Genomic DNA, 15724 nt, shown 5'->3' with positions numbered 1-15724 from the left:
CAGTGTCAGTCAAACTCAGGCCTCATATGCAGCATCATTTCCTGAGCAGTTGCCTTAGCTTGCATTTGTGATTCCCCCCCCCTTTCCTTTTGTGTGATGTCCAACTTGAATTAACATGAGTGTAGCAGATGTTAAATGACTGTGACCAAGCCACTGATGTGCTATTTTACACTCCTCTTCATGAACTGTGTCTGGCTTTGGTGAGCACTTGATATCCCCCTCCAAGTCAGACCATATGCCCTTGTATTTAGAGAATGTAAATCTGAAATCAACTAGTCAGCCATTGTCTCTGTTGCTCTCTTCAAATGCCGATGAAATCGAATTTATGTGGGAATAAAACCTTGACTACTAAAATGCTGTTGCAGAAGTGTAATTGAGAGGAAAATTTGGCCTGATGTTTCATTTTACTGGGACTAGTGGTGGTGCTTGAGCAGAGCATAAAGTCAGCAGTGAAACTGGATATCTGAAAATGCACAGACATTTGGCTGCTTGAAGGATAATGTATTTTACGCAATCTATATATTGGAATGTAAATAAATGTCCTCAAGCGTATTTGTGATGCAGGGCTAGACAAATGTTGGACTGCTGCTTCCAACATCCTTGCCCGTTGGTCATGCTGGCTGGGACAGACTGGTGGGAACTGTAGTGCAATGACATCTCAGGGCGCCACATTAGCGATTGCTGTCATAATGTTTTAACAAATAGTTTCATCAATGAGTATTTCTTTTCTACCAAACTACACAATCTCTGAAATGGTGTTGTATCAAAGTGGGCACATTTTACATTTTGATAAATTGCTTTGGCAGATTAACATCCGATATGCTTTTAAGTGTGTTGTGGGAGGGGGGAGTATTGGTTTGCTTTTGTTCTTATGTTTATTATGTATTTTGTAATTTTTTATACATTTATACATTTTTATGTTGTGATCCACCCTGGGATCTAAAGATGAAGGGTGGTAGAACAGCAGCAGCAGCAGCAGCACCAACAGCACCAACACCACAGTCGTACCTTGGATCCCAAATGCCCTGGAACTCAGACATTTTGCTCCCAAATGCCACAAACCCGGCAATGATTCTTCCGGTTTGCGAATGTTCTTTTGGAACCCAAATGTCCGATTAGTTGCGGAGCTTCATGCAACTGCGGGGCGGAGAGTAGGCGGGGCTGGCGCGCTTCCTGGGGGCGTGACGCGCCGCCTGCAGAGGCGTGGCACGTGTCCTGGTGGCAGGGCACGCTGCCTGCAGGGGCGTGGTGCCCAGGGGGGGCAGGGGGGCAGCCGCGATGGCACCCTACCGGGATTGCACTCCCCCCACACTCCTCTTCCTCTGCCAGTGCAGCCGATGGGGCTTCTTTGGCTTCTGATTCAGAAGCTGCAATTTGGTTTTCAAATGTTTTTGAAGTCAAATGGATTTCCAGAATGGATTCCATTCGACTTCCAAGGTACGACTGTAATAATAATAATAATAATAATAATAATAATAATGCCAATCACAAAATGGTTGTCAAGGGGATGTGGCATAATGGACACCATGGCATAGCTCAAAATGGCTGTCATGCATGTTATGGCATAACATGTTCCCCATCAGCACTCCCCAGTGAAAAAAAGACAATAACATCAACTACGACTGTGTTCTCTCACGGAGAGAAATAGTCTCCTCTGTTCCAAACACAAAGGAGGGTGGGTGGCTGTCTACTCCTAGCATCCAGTGAAATTTGAGTATTTTTAAGCGGGCGTGGTCACTGTTTCATAGGCCAGGCCACTGCAAACAGGAACTGACAAGGGAGAAAAAGCTTTCTCTCTTGCATTGCGGATTTTTGAGGGGATATTTAATGAGACTTTCCGTGGGTATTCTACAAAAGTGTCTTAGAGGGTATAATAGTCCATTTAACCTACAAGTAGGAATGAACATATGAGCAGCAGAGAACACTAAATAAAGGAAGATTTGAGACAAAAATGGGTGGAATAATAGAATATGCAGCCGACAAAAGACTATCTAAATTGCCATGGAGAGATGGATTGGGAAGCCCAAGGACAAGAGATAAATGATGAGTATATAAATTGTAAAAATGCTTTTTAAAAAAGAGATGGACTTTCTGTGGGTGCCATGGGAAGTGCTGGTGGGTGCACCGATGCCTGTGGTATCTGCATGTATCATTCTACCTGCCTCTCTAAAATGTTCCTCACCTCTTCAACTTATGTTTTACTCTAGGAGGATGTGGCAGGGGTGGGGGGGAGGGGAGAGAGAGAGATGGGGAGAAAAAGAGACATCTACTACCTCCTTACTGGGCACATTGTATATCTGAATTGTCTCCTTGGAGTCAATAGGCCACCTCATTATGGTTACAATAGACAAATTCCTAAGCATGTGATCTGCTTCCATGGCCTTGACTTGTTCGTTTTTTACCTCAGAGACTTGCCACTCATGTTGACTCAGATTTGCTGTGTGTGATGAAGTGATAAAATCAATGGAAGAGAATGCACGTGCCTCTGTAGTGTTCAGAGAGAGAGAGACTATATTATTTATTGTTTATCGCTGTATGTTAAACCCACTCAACAATTTTCTGCCAAAGTGCATTTAACTGTTTTGGATTTGTTTTGTTTTTTATTTTACTTACAGCTGAGGGGCTACTTCCGGGGGACAGTATCCAGACCTGAACAGTGTGGTCCTATTAATGTCTACTTGGAGTAAAGCCCCTTCTGGTTCAGTGAGACGTTCTTCCAGGTAAGTGTTAAAAGGCTGCAGCCGAAATCTGTGAGTTATTGGCAAAAGTAATATTAAGACAATGGGGGAAAGGATTATATCAATATTTCTAGCAATGCAATAAAATAAAACACTGTGCGGCTTGAATTATAAATGCTGTTACAACCACCACCTCTAGAATATTACCAATTCAATGCAACTGCAACATTTAATAAATTAGAGCAGGGACTGAGAACATTTGATCCCCCAGACATTGCTGAACTACAACTCCCATCATCCCTTCCTATGAGTAGAAAAGCAGCTGGGGAAATAGGTAAGCATCCCCACCCCTGTCATTCCTCTCCTGAAAGTGGAAGTGTCTGATTCTGCTTTTCATTTTATTTTAATGGTACATACAACCATGATGTATTACAGCCTTCTGTAACCCAGTGCCCTCAGGATGTTGAAGGGCAGTAGCTAATGGGACTTATTGTCCAAAAAATATATAGGGAAGACTGATGTGTTGCATCTAGTTTGGGACAGAGCATGATCTGGGAACTAGAGCTCATCATGGTTAAAGTGAATAGTCTTTCTTTCTTTTTTTAACGTGAGAAGGTATTTAGAATGTTAACAGTTTTAATAAGAGACTCTGCTCCTGGCTTGGATCCTGCAACTCAAGGACTTTAAAAATAACCTCACCCTGAATTTTCTCCTTTGGGGTATGTATGTGTGTGTGTGTGTGTGTATTGTGGAGGTATCCTTAGAATTAAACAGACATCCATCTCCTTGTTTTCCCCACAAGAAAACATTTGCCCTATGAGAAACTGATCTGGATATGCCATAAAATGTTCTTGCACTCATAAATCCCCACATGGCAAAATTGGTTTGCTTTTTTAAACCATTCAATGTATGACTTCTTGGCATAGGTAATAAATCACACACCTGTTTTATTTATTTATTTAGGGAAGTCGGAAGATACTGCCTTTTAGCCTTCTGCGTTTGCCTGTGCACAGGTTTGTTAATATTTTGGTGGAAATGGGATGAGTTTTATCTTTTGTGCTAAAACCTTTAATTTAAAAATTTTCAAGCTGGGTGGTTTTCTTGCTTTTGTTTTGTCCAGTGGAGTCTAGTTATGCTTGCCATAAGGGCAATGATACCCAACAGGGCAATGGAGACAAGGTCACATCAGCTAAGTCAGTTTGCATTGTATATATGGCCTCTTTGTCACACGTTTCATTCAGTAATTTCATACTGAGTATACGCCCTATGTTGACAAATACTGGATTGATGTTGCTGTTATTATTATTGCCACACCACCAGTGTATGTGATACCTTACAGAGCTACATAGGGAACACAGAGAGGTCCTTGCAATCGAAAGTGGACAATGTGAAAACAACCAAGCTGTTGCAGTTACTATGCTATAAAGCAGGGCTGAGGAGCTTGTGGTCCTTGAGATATTGCCGGACTACAGCTCCCATCACCCCTGGCCACTGACCATTAACAATTGCAGGGACCACTGAGTGGTTTGAATGATCTAGAAATAAAATCCATTCCGAAGTGTTCCAAATGGAATTTTGTACCAAAATGCTGAACATAGCCTTTACAATTATGGACAATTCTTGAAGGTTGCACTCAAGTACCTGCTACATTATATGCAACACAATTGTAATACAATATATAACTTGTTTCGTACCATCAAGCACAATAGGCAAATGAGAAGCAAAGAAGGAAACCACGCCGGGCCTGTTCTCAGGTTTGAGAGATTCAACCCTTCAGTATTATCCAAAGCTTTTAAAAATGATTTACTTTCTGATGTATTTTGAAATGGAGGGTTTTCTCATTGTCTCCAGCTACAGCACAATCTAATACTCATGTTTACTTATTGAAGAGCATTTCACTTGGGAGGAAAATGCATAATATCAGTGCAGGCTTTGTGGAAATTCACCACTCTGGTATCTGAAAAGTACTTGAGACTAGGGGCTCATTTCAATAGTAGTGGGGATTAAATAACAACACCACACGCACACACCCCATAAGCTCTTCAAACAAATTCAGACTTTTTATTTGGTGTGTCATCTTTGTTTCATAAGCACACTAGTTAAGTGCATTTCCTTTCGCGGCTTAATTTTCCTGGCACTTGCAAAGATGATTCTCTTTCTTAGCTACGTTGAAACTTTTCTTTCTGCTTTACTTGCCCCTTTTCAGGAAATGACAACAGGAAAACCATGCATAAATTGGAAGGTATGGCAAGGCAGCCACAGTAGCTCTTGAGGGTTAGGTAAGTCAAGTCTTAGTTTTGGTGCATAGGGTCATCTGGTCTGTTCATACCTGCCCTGAGGCTTGTCCCAACCATAGCATCAGGGCCAGTCCTACTATTAGGCAGAGTGAGGAAGCTACAAGGCGGTGGTGCCCTTCAGCTCTTCCTCCTGAGCTCCCTGAGCATACCCTTCTGCTGGAGAATAGAGCTGTGTGTCATGCACCTTGCCCTCCACCTTTGTAATCTTATCGACCATTTGCAATGAACCTCAACAGTCAGAGGATATGGATTAACAGGCTATCTGCAACATGGTTACTTAGCGATACACATTTACTTGCATGTGAATGAGAAATAGGAAAAAGCCCCCACATCCATTTATGGAACTTCGAACACCAAATAATAATAATGATTTTATTATTTATACCTCGCCAATCTGGCTGGGTTCCCCAGCCACTCTGGGTGGCTCCCAACAGAATATTAAAAACACAATAAAACATCAAACATTAAAAACTTCCCCATACAGGCGTGCCATCCAATGTCTTCTAAAAGTCATATAGTTGTTTAATTCCTTGACATCTGATGGGAGGGTGTTCCACAGCGTGGGTGCCACTGCCAAGAAGGCCCTCTGCCTGGTTCCCTGTACCCTCACTTCTCGCAGGGAGGGAACTGCCAGAAGGCCCTCAGTGTCCAGTTTATTTTATTACACATGAGTAATTCTATCTGATTTTTTTTTGTGATGTGTGTGCATCTCAGTTATTCTACAATATTGCTTGTATGGTGCTGCTCTGGGCTCCTTTGGGAAGAACTGTGGGATATAAATTTAGTAAATGAAATGTAGAAATAATAACTAAATTCTGGTGATTTCCAGAATGCCCATTAGCCACACAGTTTCCTCACCCTTATCAAAAAATGACAATGCAAAGCCCGCTGGTATCAACTGGGGACTTACCACCTTCTTTTCCATGGAGTCTTTTGTGTGTTTGCATATTCCATATTGTTTCAGAATCAATTAAGGGGAATAGTCAATGAGCTGGTAGCTGCGTGCTGCGCTCACGCTGAAGAGGTTTGGCAAAATGATTTCACCTGGGCTCTGACAGGAAATGCATGAGTCATACTTTGAAGCCAATTGCTTTTCAAATTTGCTCTTTGGCTGCACATCAACACACTCGCTTGGGCCCCGTTTCGCAAGATGGACAGCTATAAGCCACATTGCCTGACAAAAGTGTCTATATAAGCAGTCGTTCTGAAGTGCTGATTCTGTTATTTGATTTGAGGATTAAACATGCAGTTGCAAGCCATCTGTTTCCCTGGGTTGACGTCCTTGAGAGGTTAGATTTCTACAGATAATGCCTCATAAATGCAAGTGGTATTTTGAGAGATCGGAATTAGCTGAGACATATGCCACTGAAATTATCTGCCTTATCCTGGAGAACTGCTTACATTTTGACATCCCTGCCCAAACTGAAAAGAGAAGTTTACTCTCATTGTTGCTGATTTAGAACCCTGCTGCTTTCTGGCCAAATGCCACGAGACTGAGACAGTACATTTTCAGTTAGTACATGAAAAGCTCTGCTAACTATTCAAGCTGTGGCGCTCTTCAGGATCTTCCTTCAAGTGATGCCTGGGAACAGGAAAAAATCCTTTCAGCTTCTATTATCAGAGCGGCCTCTCACGTTGGGCCAACAGGAACCAGAAGGTAGGTGAGAAGCTATTGCCGCTGAGCACGCTTGAAATCAGATGGATTTCTCTCAGTGTAATCCAGGGATTGCCAACCTTTTGGGGTCCGTTTGAAAAGCTGCTATGGCCACCACTTGCACATCCTGAAAATGAGCACAGATCTATTACCTACAGCATAATGATTATTTCAAGCCTATTTTCATTGAGTAGAGGACACCGTGTGGGTGCCAGGGATGGCTTGTGTGGGCCCACGTATCCTTTAATACGTACATGTTTCATTATACTGGGGATAGAATCACTATTTGCTAATAACTAAGACAAAGTTTATTACCAGGGCCGATTCTACTATTGGGCAGAGTGAAGTGACCACATCAGGGCAGGGAGCCGCTGTGAGTTGTTGCAGGATGGAGCTGTGTGACCATATGCCCTGCTTTGCACCCTCTGAGTTAACCTGCTGCCCTCAGGTGCAATGGAGGACATTTCCTCTCCTCAGTGTTGAAGAAAAGTTCAACTTTCAAGCCAGCCAGTCTTGGACATGGAATAGAAGAGGCAGCAAAGTGTATTGGGCTGATAGTTACAAAGGTTGCTTAGAATGGACATAAGCCTGTAGGCAGGGCTGACCTAATATATTTTACTGCCTGAGAAGAAGCTGTCCAACGCCTTCCTCACAGAGGAGGGCCTGGCACCTTCTGTGGGAGAAATTCCCCCTGGGGGTTTAAGTACAAGGCTCAAACCAATTTCCCAACCAGTCAGACTTTATCCAGTAATGCATTGCAGGTCAGAGTTCGAAGAGTCTGCAAGAACATTTGCATTAGGACACACACTATATAGGCAAAATATGTCTTCTGCCATCCTAGCACATCAGCATCTCTCAACCAACCACAGTCCCTGAAAGACAAGTTACTCAACCCATTTTTACTGCACGCATCAGAAGCTTCCTTGTACCTTATGTGGAGTTGTTTTTCACTTTAACATTTGAGCCACTTAACAGGTTCTTACCAGGTTTGTGGTTGGGCCATGCTGTTGCATATGAGACACTGGTCTTACTGATAAGGAGTTTAACAGAAATCCCATGCCACTTCCCTGCGAAGCTTTTGCCACATGCTGAAGATGCACACACATGCCTACCCTTTTCTTCTGATTGAAAATTGGTTTTAAATTATTTTAAAATTGTAATTTTATACTGTTGTAGCGCACCCTGGGCCCTTATGTTTAATGGTGGGAAAAATAAACAACATAAAATAAAATTGGATCCAAAGAGCTTTAAAGCTAATATTTATACCCCACCCATCTGGCTGGGTTTCCACAGCCACTCTGGGCAGTTTCCAACAAAAAATTAAAATGCAATAATACATCAAATATTAAAAGCTTCCCTAAACAGGGCTGCCTTCAGATGTCTTCTAAAAGTTTGGTAGTTATTTTTCTCTTTGACATCTGGTGGGAGGGCGTTCCACAGGGCAGGCGCCACTACCGAGAAGGCCCTCTGCCTGGTTCCCTGTAACTTGGCTTCTCGCAATGAGGGAACTGCCAGAAGGCCCTCGGCGCTGGATCTCCGTGTCGGGGCAGAACGATGGGGGTGGAGACGCTCCTTCAGCTAACACCTTGAACCTAGGAAACTCCCTTATACTGAGTCAGACAATTGATCTACCTAGCGCCATATTGTCTACACCAGTGTTTCCCAACTTTTTTCTGACAGTGGCCCCCATCCAACCTTGTTTCCTTCTTGTGGCCCCACCCCGTCCTGCCGGTAGAAAGGTAGCTATTAAAATGTTTTGTTTGTAAACAGAACGTGTCTTATTTATAATTTTTATAGTTTATACAAAATACAATCACGTAAAAGGATAGGATCATCATGAAATATTGTTGAAGCAGAAAAACAGAATCATAGCGCTGGAATGGTCATCTTTCTAATGCAACCCCCTGCAACGTAGGAAACTCAGCTAAAGGTAATTGCCCCCCCATCTCCTGCTTGCTCATCTTCCCTCTAGGTGGCTTCATCAGGCAAGCGTTTGCTGCTCCCCCCAGCTCCTTCTAGTGCCATCCATCCTCATGGCCTTGTGCCGCTTGGCATGTAGCACAAGCTCTGCTTTAACTGTCAGTCACCATGAGCTACTCTCGGAAAGAGGCTTACCAGCTCATAAACTGAAAGCAATCCTATTTACTGCCATTTCTAGATTCATAGATTGCTTGCAGCTTGTTACTGTTCTAGCAACACTTTCCCACCCCCCCACCATGGGCCAGACATCTCAGGTACTTTCCGTTTTTCCTGACAACAGTTAGGTAGTTCGAACGGCCGCATGCAACCTGCATTGTTTCATCTTGTGTAATGGGATTGAATTTAAGTGTGTGTTTGTGTGTGCATATATATACACACACACATAGTCCGATTGCCACACAATACATAGTGCATATTCGGGTCCAAAATAATTTTAATGGTCAAAATGGTAGTGTGTTACAGCTAGACTCCCCCCCCCCCATTTTGGAGGAATGTTAAGGGAATTTGCGGGGCTTAAAAAAAAATCTAGAAAGGGTTAACTGGCTTCCTTTATATTCCTCTCTCTGGTGACTTTTCTCAGTCAGCATTATTCAGTCCTGCTTCCACTCTGCAGACCGCTGATGGTAGATGTATATTCTGAAAATAAACTTGAATCTATTAAAGTGGCTAACATACAGTGATGTCCCTGTTTTGTAAATTGAGTTCAGGCATAGGCTATCTATCTGTTTGGCAGCCGCAGAGGTGTCTTTTTTTGTTTGAATTTTACTGTTTAAGATTGCTGAGTTGCTTTTGAAGGTGGAGTGGGGTCAGGGTGGTATCAGATTCACACATTACTGTCTTTACTAAATTTATATGAATGGCCTCCTCTGAAGATTGAGGAACTTGAGACTAGCCTTTCTGAAGCTTTTCTGACTTTCGGGGATATGATCGGGGTGGTGGCAGCAGGTGACGGAGGGAAGCTGAAGTTTGGGGGCAAAATGAGGAATTCTGTTTTGTTTTAGTTATTCACCTAGATTAATTTATGGCCTATTTTCCCCCAGACTTAACAGACCTGACGCGTGTTACAAAGTACAGATAGACAATGAAATCACAATAAAACCAATGGTGATCCATAAAACCAAATAACACCCACACATTATCACACCTTCAGCACATTAAAAGATAGTCCCAGCTAAGGGCACATAATTTCATATTTTTATTTTTTAAAAGTTAATTATTTATAAAGCATCTCCAGTTTGAATATGTCAGTGGACTTTGTGTAAGGATGCCCTCAAAGTTGCTTAAAATTCCCACAGTGTGTGTTTAATATAGTGTGCCTGAGGTTCTTATTCCCACTTGGACTATATCAAGCCTATCTCGGTAGCACATTCATCATAGCAATAGCTGCAAACTAATTCTAAAGCATTAAAGCAAAATTGTATGGCATAATAAAGGGGCAGTCCCCCCCACCCCCATTTTCTATTAAAGTACTGATGTTACATCAGGGAGAAGAGTCATCGTTCTTAAGAGAGAGTTTGCATTTCCCAGGGCTTCATGTTTGCCTGTCAGGCCAATCCAACATGTCTCAAACCATCATAAAACATTGTATGGCACAAGAAGGAGGTAGCACCAAGACTCACCCCCAAGTCTCTTGAAACCCTGGAGCAGAGGCAGTTTTAGGGCAGCGTAACCAGTTTCCCCACACTGGGTGCTGACTGGAGAGGGCACCTGGTAAGCACTTGCCTGGCTACAGGAAGGAGGTGTGAGGGCTCTGAGAGGGTCTTAGAGTTCTCCCTCCTTCTCTCCAAAAACTGGTTAGTGCTTGCTCAACTTTGGGAAGAAGCAGGGCTTTTTTTTTCACCCGGAACTCATTGGAACTCCATTCTGGGACCTCTCAGGTGGGCGCCATTGCCATTATAAGAGAACAAGGGTGGTGTTCATGGTGAGTTCCAGCATCTCTTTTTCTGGGGGGGAGCACTGGGAAGGAGAAGGGAGGGCTCTAGGACCCTGCCAGAGCCTCACACATCCTTCCCAAAGACCAGCACGGCACAAGGGTTGGAGGCACCCACTTTTGGCCCAGCTCAGGGCACCAATAGTAGCAAAGTCTGCCCCTACCTGGAGGGCTCTTACCAGACAGGGTAGATGAATACATGATCTCAGAAATATACAGGTCTGATTGATTCATTTTATGAAAGTTTGTCTTCCATTCTCCAACACTGGCATCCAAGTGGGAGCCTTAGGCTGAATGTTATCAAGCACCAGTTCATCTCTGTAATACCCTTCATTCAAGGGTCACAGGGTGGTTTACAATATAATAACACAAAAATACATGCCATAGTATTGAACAAAAGCAATCCCCCCCCCCAGTTTAGGTTATTGAAGAAGCCAAAGGCCTGGGAGAAGAGGAGGTTTATGCCTGGCACTTAAAGATATGTAATGAAGGCACTAGCCGAACCTCCCTGGAGAGAGCATTCCATAAATGAGGAGCCACTGCAGGAAAAGGCCCGTTCTCACGTTGCCACCCTCTGGACCTCACACAGAGGAAGTACATGAAGAAGGGCCTCAGAAGATGATCTCAGGATCCAGGTTGGTTCATATGGAGAGCGGCAGCCTCTAAGCTATCACAGTCCTGAGCCATTTAAGGCTTTATAGGTCAAAAGCAGCACTTAGAATTGGGCCCAGAAACTAATTGGCAGCCAGTGCAGTTGGGACAGGATTGGTGTTTCATGCTCAAACCATCTTGCCCTGGCGAGTGACCTGACTGCTGAATTCTGCACCAGCTGCAGTTTCTAAACTGTCTTCAGAAGCAGCCTCACATATAACGTATTGCAGTAATATAACCTTCAATGCAGTATTTCAATTAATGTGACTAGTAAACACAAATACCACTCATACCCCATTTACCTCAGTAGGACCTGCACCTGAAAATCTCCTGAAAGCTGTGTAATATCTTTTTGCTTGATACTTCACACACACACACACACACACACACACACACACTTATTTCTAAGTTTTGGAAAAGTATTGGACATGTGCTCAAAGTGCAGGAGGACCCACAAGCTCATGTTTGGTCCCATTTTAGCCAAAATATGCTCCCCACCCTGTAGCCTTTAAGCATAGCTTCCAACTTTTTTGATGTGAAAAAGATGTGCATCTTCTGGGACGCACTCCTGGGTGAGTCTTGTAATCCATGCCTCACTCCCCCCCTCCATGTGCTTTTCGTGGGGCAAAAGTGAGGAACATAAGCATGAGAGATTGCAGCACTCAAAATGGCCACCGAAATCTTGTGAGAAAAAACACAATGTCCTGTTTTTTTCTGGGGCACTTGGAAGGTATGCTTTAAGGATAGTATCTAGGAGGGCTTTCTCAGAACATAAAGGCCCTGGGATCCCTTATAACTCATGCTCTGGATATAAACCTAACACAAAATGTGACTGCCCTATATGCTGTAGTACATCCATATAGTCATCTGATGGTGGAGCGGATGGGTTAACTTTCCTCAGTTATTCTTCCCTAAATGTGACTCATAGTTTTTAATCTATAGGCTAGAGAAATGCCCTCCCACATACTGAAAAGCCACTCCACTCACCGTGTCTTCTTAAAAAAAAAGATGAAAAAATGAAACGCCAGCCCTACTTTTTGCTCACCCTGGGCAACAAAAATTTGGAGAAGTTGGAATGAAAAACGAATTCAGTGTCTCATTGCTGGAATCTTTCTTGAAGTGAAGTGGAAGCCTTCATTCATCGACCTAATGAATTGAAAATCCTGCTGACCAGTTCCATTTTGGTCAGGGGCCAGGAGCGGTGTGAGTCTGCTCTCCTTTTATGCGTATGCGTATGTCCCATTAATGTTAATGAGAAGGGTGTCTTGCTGTCGCTATGAAAACATTTTTGCCTTTTCCTTTCTTCCCTTGAGCTCTCTGCCGGGCTCTTTTGTCATTGAAAACCTATTCCACCCCCTGTTCATTGTGCTGGGGGAATAAAGGGAAGGACAAAGCTTAAGAGCACGAAAGCAATTTTTGGTTGGGTGTGGCTATGTATACGGCATTGCCGCCTTCTGCCCATCACTTCTCTAAACAGAATCACATAGCAACCCAGTTTCCCCCCATCACATAAACACAGACACATACACTAGCTGCACCCCTGCTGCTCCCACTTGCATTCTCATGGACATTTGCTACCAATTTGTGACACGAGGGCACAGAAAACCAAGCTGCTGTACTCTTGTGAATGCTTCCAAGTTAAAACATTCCTGGCCAGTTCAATGGGATTTATACAGTGGTACCGCGGGTTACATGGGACGTAGGTAGCGCTGCGGGTTAAACCACAGAGCCTAGGGATTGCCGATCAGAAGGTCGGCGGTTCTAATCTCTGTGACAGGGTGAGCTCCCGTTGCTCGGTCCCAGCTCCTGCCAACCTAGCAGTTCGAAAGCACGAAGTGCAAGTAGATAAATAGGTACTGCTCTGGCGGGAAGGTAAACAGCGTTTCCGTGCGCTGCTCTGCTTTGCCAGAAGCGGCTTGGTCATGCCGGCCACATGACCCGGAAGCTGTACGCTGTCTCCCTTGGCCAATAAAGCGAGATGAGCGCCGCAACCCCAGAGTTGGCCACGACTGGACCTAATGGTCAGGGGTCCCTTTACCTTGGGTTACAGACGCTTCAGGTTACAGAGACTTCAGGTTACAGAGGCTTCAGGTTACAGACTCCACTAACCCAGAAATAGTACCTCGGGTTAAGAACTTTGCTAAAGGATGAGAACAGAAATTGCGTGGCGGTGGCGGCAGCGGGAGGCCCCATTAGCTAAAGGGGTACCTCAGGTTAAGAACAGTTTCAGGTTAAAAATGGACCTGCAGAACGAATTAAGTTCTTTACCCGAGGTACCACTTTATAAAGTTCTTACTAGTGTTGTAGGTTCTGTACAAAGACTGTATACACACCATACATTTAAAACACTTTATCCCCCACCCCCCCAAAAATCCTGGGAACTATAGTTTAACCTTTACAGAGCCACATTTCCCAGCACCCTTAACAAACTGCAGTTCCAGGGTGTTTACACAGCCAAAGGTTAGCAAACAGCATAGGCTGTGCTCATTGGGCTTACAATCTAACAGAGCCAATATAAAAGCTTCTGGCAGCAGGACGCTCCCTTACACTGAAGCCGGTGTTAGAAACTCTCGGCTCCCAAACGCCTTAGGCGTCGAACATTCTGGCTCCCAAACGATTGAAAAAACGGAAGTGAGTGTTCTGGTTTTCAAACGTTGTTTTGGAAGCCAAACATCTGACGGGGCTTCCACGGCTTCCGATTAGCTGCAGGAGCTTCCTGCAGCCAATCGGAAGCCGCCCTTTGGTTTCCAAACATTTCAGAAGTCAGACGGACTTCCAGAATGGATTCCATGAGACCTCTGAGATACAACTGTATAAGCTAGGCACCAAATGGCTCCTTAAACCAGGGTTACAGTTCCCAAAATGGAATGCCTTGGGACAGACAGCCCTAAAGTTGTGTTTTTCAATATGACTTTCTGGTTCCTGAAATTCAATCTGGTTGTACAGATAAAATATAATGGATAGAATTCTACAGGATGTGGCGCTAGTGGGTGAATACAGTCAAGATCTCTAGGCATTCACCTCCAAATGGTGGAGGCAACAGGTGCTATCCTGCCACCAGGGCATGTACACTTGGTCGCAAGTGGCCGATAGGCTGTTGCAAAATGCACCATGCAAATTTCAAATGCTGATTGGAGCCCCTTCCATGCACAAAGGACCCCTGCTCTTTGTGGAAGGGCAACTTGCAATCCAATCCACTGTGTAGTTCTTACTCCTCGGCACGCCCTGTTGCTCAGTTTTATCCCCACCAACTGCAGTATGACAAGAATGACAACTGCCAGCTTTAAATGGTTGCAATGAGGATTTTGAGATGGTACATATGAACAGAAGAAACCTTGAAGTGGTGTATAAAAGTAAGGCATAACTAAACAACGAACGTTCTGAAGCACTTTAGCCATGTTAGGGACAAGAATTATTACAATTACTGTGTGTAACCCAAACCAGACTGGTTGCAAATTTTCATACCTTCTCCTTTAAATAGATTAATATGTCTCATAACATTTGAAAATTATGAAAACTGGTAAGGTACATTGCTGGCGTCGGTCCTCCTCGGGAGACAATGGAAGAGGGCATCTTTGGGGGTGAAGTCAAACTTTTGGAGTGTTACAGTGCCTGTTGTGCCAATGTAATTAAAAAGTTATACGGCTTAATTTCATTTTAACTGCCTAGTCTGCGATCAAAACTTTGCAAATACAGTATATTAAACACATATCTACAGTATGTGCTGTTTATTGGGCACCTCATTGATATAATTGCAAGGCACGTGTCCACACACACCTAGATTTTGAATGGAAGTATGAATATTATTAAGATATGTCCTCTACTTCCTTGCATGCACTTTAATTCCCCCCCCCCCTTTAACTGCAAGGAGAAGCCATCATAAAGGAATCCCTGCCTTGCTGTGGGTATAATAGAAGGTGCCTTCATGTTCTAACACCTTGCCAGTTGGAGAACTAAAATAAACCTAAAGGAAGAAAAGCTCCATTTACCACAGAAACCCCTAGTGAGATCGAAACTGTAGTTCATTTCTTCCAATAATAATAAAAAAGACACATCAGTGCCCTTCTTACTAGCAACTTTTTCTCTCTCCCTTTGCCATTGGAAGGCAGAATAAGGGAGGCAAAGCAGTATATTTAATTGTAACCTGCTATCTCTTAGAGTTTTCTACTCTCCTGCTTGCTTTAGCTTAGCGGGACATCCTGCTCTATTTTATCCGACTAACAAGGACCATGAGTAAAGCAGCTAGAGCTAGGTGTTAAATTTCCACCTTAAAAAAAAAGAAGAAGAAACCTCCTTCAATGTATTCCATGAAGGATAGCAATATGGGATGCTACTTGACCTTCTCATTGTTCTATAATTTGATTGGCTGGATGCTGTTTGTGCTCTTTTCCCAGTCTCAGCATCTTGCAGTGCAAAGGAGGGAGAGGCGCTTAGACAATGACCAAGCCCAACGCAGGAGATTTTGCACAGAGCTAGAAAAAGAAGGAAAACCCTCCATATATCTTGAAACAATGAGTTCTTCCTTGATAAAACA

General features: G+C 43.6%; 2 long non-coding RNA genes across 2 annotated transcripts in view; one reads left to right on the top strand and one right to left on the bottom strand.

Annotated features, from left to right (window-relative positions):
* Positions 1–2608: 2608 nt before the first annotated feature.
* On the top strand, positions 2609–5062 carry LOC128402931 (uncharacterized). Its single transcript, XR_008327808.1, has 3 exons — positions 2609–2720; positions 3642–3691; positions 4885–5062. It is a non-coding gene; the product is annotated as an uncharacterized LOC128402931 (long non-coding RNA).
* Positions 5063–5405: 343 nt separating this feature from the next.
* Positions 5406–15724, bottom strand: part of LOC128423380 (uncharacterized) — a 99721-nt gene continuing 89402 nt past the window's right edge. The window contains exon 3 of the long non-coding RNA XR_008332740.1: positions 5406–6756. This is a non-coding gene — a long non-coding RNA (uncharacterized LOC128423380). The remainder of the gene's footprint in view (positions 6757–15724) is intronic.

The sequence above is a fragment of the Podarcis raffonei genome, chromosome 1, assembly GCF_027172205.1.
Source record: "Podarcis raffonei isolate rPodRaf1 chromosome 1, rPodRaf1.pri, whole genome shotgun sequence".
NCBI lineage: Eukaryota > Metazoa > Chordata > Lepidosauria > Squamata > Lacertidae > Podarcis > Podarcis raffonei.
The sequence above is the reverse complement of the archived record's forward strand: the minus strand, read 5'-3'. Positions and strand labels throughout refer to the sequence as shown.